Genomic DNA, 3,399 nt, shown 5'->3' with positions numbered 1-3,399 from the left:
AGACAGACAGGCCGAGTCTCTGCTATGCACAGCTAAAGAGATTGTTCCTGGAGAGCCTTGTGAATGAATGCTTGGCTCTCTATTCCACTACTGTATTGTCCATGTGAAGAAGGCAAAGTCACAAGAGTCTGAGCTCAGTCTATTCTTGGTGAATGTTCCCCAAGCGCATCCCAATGTGCATTCCCAATTCATCCATAAATGCAATGTTCCTTTCCACATCGTGATTAGCTCCGCAACATGATCCAGTTGCCTTCGTTGCTTGAATGCTGACCGTAAGTCTCGAGGATTGTTTTCTCGACGGCATGTTTTACATGAAAAGAAGAAAAGCAAATCAGAGTCAGAGCTTGCCTCCCTCCATCCACTGAAATTACTGTTGCGCACACCTTTTTAAGTTCTGCAGTGAAGGCACCAATTGATAATGTCGCCAATGAAGCACTTATTACCCACCTCAGATGCAGGAATCATCACATCCTTGCGTCATCTCCTGCACTGCCTCCTTTGCTGGAATGCCGTCCTTAAGTGTCAAGGATTGTTTTCTCAAGGGCACATTTTACATGAAAGGAAATAATGAAAGAACATCAGTGTCAGAGCTTCCCTCCCTCCAATGAAATTACTATTGCGCATGCTTTATGCTCTGCAGTATAGGCCAATGAATCACTTAGTACCCACCTCAGCTGTAGGAGTCAGGATGATGTAACTGCCCCTATCTCGTGATGGTTCAATGCTGCTCTCAGGGAAAACATGAATGATGTGAGGGTGCTGGAAAAAGAAGCACATTTCTTTTGGACTATGAACATAAAGCAGGCCATTTAGCCCAGCTGTTCCCTGCTAGTGGTTATGCTACTCATGCGTCTTCCCATCCATTCCCATTTAATCCTGCCTACTACTATCAGCATCATCTTCCATTTCTTTCACTCTTATCTACCTTTGCCTTAAAGCAACACTGAGGATGGAGAATGGTGTGGCTGCACTCCCACCTCACCAGTTGTGTACGCAGCAAGAGCATTCACATTTGTGCTACCACTGGACACTGCATGCTTGTTTCTTTTAGTGCTCAGTCTCTTCTTGCTGAATGTTCCCCAAGTGCTTGACCCCTTTGGACGCCTTCTCTGCTTGACAGGCAGCAGCTGGCAATTGCGGAGTCTCACAAGGCTCTGCATGGTTGTTTCAAGGGCGGATGGGGAAACATGTGGCTGTGTGTCCATGTGCACTGCTTGGATGGGTGCAGGAACAGGTGACTGTGTAACTGAACAGCAAGGAGACGGTACCGCAGGTGGGGGAAGTGGAGCTTTGAACAGGCAGGCGTATGTATGGTCCATCAGATCATTAGGCCAGGGGGTGAAACGCTCAGGATCCATGGATTGTGGCACGCGACTGATGTCCAGCGCGTGGCCACCTCCATCCGAAGGTGCTTCCGGGCAATTGTTGGGCAAATTAATTGGCTCCATCTCATCAGCCAGTCCTTGTGTTTATGGCGCATGCACAGAAAAAGGCACTCCTCTTCCGCTCTGCTGCTCCCCCCTCCCTCCCCTCCCTCCTTCCCTCCCTTGAAATGTTTTCAGACCAACTTAACAAAAGGGACTGGAGCACATGCGGTGCCCCAGACAATGTAAATATTTTCAGAGCAACTTACCTTGGAACAATCTCCTCTGTCTAATAAAAATGAAGCAAATGTCCAAAATGACTAAATAATTGAGATAAAATGCCCGACGAAACCTCTCCTCCTTCCATTTTCAAAAACTCGCGCCGAAGCTTTCGGAAGGTTGACGCACATGCGCACACGGGCTCTGGCCATCTGCGCATGCGCTGCGGTCCGGCTTGCCAGGACCAGTTTGCGCATGCGCAGAGGCCAACCTGGCGTGTTCCCCGAGGAAGATGATGTTACGCGATGACGTCATCTGCGCATGCGCAAACTGGTCCTAGCATGCGCAGAGGGCCTGAGACCGTGTGCGCATGTGCGCACCGCGGCGCATCCTGATGACGTAGCGTTGTCATCAATCACTTTGATCTGAAAATACATCCCATTAACATCCAATCTTGATGTCAAGTATTCAGTGGTGTAAACAGTATGAATATTACTTGTAAAACTCAGCATATAATTTGTTTTAAGAACATTTTTTAAACTGTAATTCTACTTGATAGAAAGTATGTCATCCCATAATCTATATGTTTGTGTCAGAATTCCCATTTATTTTTATATCGTTCTGTACCTCAACATCGGACTTCTATCCGCTGTGATAATGCACATCACCTTTCCAGCATCATGATGTCACCAATTCATTTTTCGTACAAGGGAATGAAGAAAAAAAATGTATATATCAGACAGAAGGGGTTGTTGAGTATTACATATGTATCTGGAGTTTGATGATTTGTGGCTTTTGTGTGCAACTGTGATACTCCTCAGGAAACCCAAGCTTGGTGACGCATAAAGGTTAAAGAAATATTGTCCAATGCCTTGATGAATTTTGTAAATAACCAGTAGATGGTCTGTTTTGTTTTTAACCAGTATCCACTATAAGCCCACTGACTCCCACACCTACCTTAACCACACTTCTTCCCACAGCCTCCCACCCTTTTTCTGTAATGTCGTTATTCCATTCTCCCAGTTTCTCGGTCTCTGTTGCTTCAGTTCTGACGATGGCACCTTCCACTGTTTCCAGTATGTCTTCCTTTTTTCTCAGCAAAGGATTCCCCGCCATCATGGTTGACAGGGCCCTCGACTGTGTCTGTTCCATTTCCCACTCTCGCTCTTTCCCCTCCCTCCTAGAACCACAATAGGCTTCGCCTTGTCCTCATTTTCCATCCCACCAGCCTCCACATTGAATAGATTAATTCTGCATTTCTGCCACCACTGGCATGATGTCACCACCAACCACCTATTCCCCTCCTCTCCGCTTTCAACATTCCAAAGGGGTCGTTCACTTTGCGACATCCTGGTTCAACCTTTAAGCACCTCCGACACTCCTTCCCCTTCTTACGGCACCATATTGGGTAAGTGCTGGAGATGCACCGCGTGCCTTTTTACCTCCTTCCTTTCCACCCTCTATGCCCCAGGCGAAACAGCAATTTACTAATACTTTCAATTTTGTAAACCGTATTCGCTGCTCACAGTCTGGTCTCTACATTAGAGAGACCAAACACAAATTGTGTGCGTTTTGCAGAACACCTCCATGTAGTCCACAAGCCTGACTGAGCACAAGGTATTAGCTGTGGCTCAGTTGGTAGCACACTTGCCTGTGAGACAGTTCAAGTCTCACTCCAGGACTTGAGCACAAAAATCAAGGCAGACGCTCCAATACAGTACTGAGGGAGTGCTGCACTTTTGGAGGTGCTACCTTTTGGATGAGACATTAAACCGAGACCCCCTCTGCACTCTCAGATGGACTTAAAAGATCCTGT

This window comes from Heterodontus francisci, chromosome 9 (assembly GCF_036365525.1).
Source record: "Heterodontus francisci isolate sHetFra1 chromosome 9, sHetFra1.hap1, whole genome shotgun sequence".
NCBI classification, from domain to species: Eukaryota; Metazoa; Chordata; class Chondrichthyes; order Heterodontiformes; family Heterodontidae; genus Heterodontus; species Heterodontus francisci.
The sequence above is the reverse complement of the archived record's forward strand: the minus strand, read 5'-3'. Positions refer to the sequence as shown.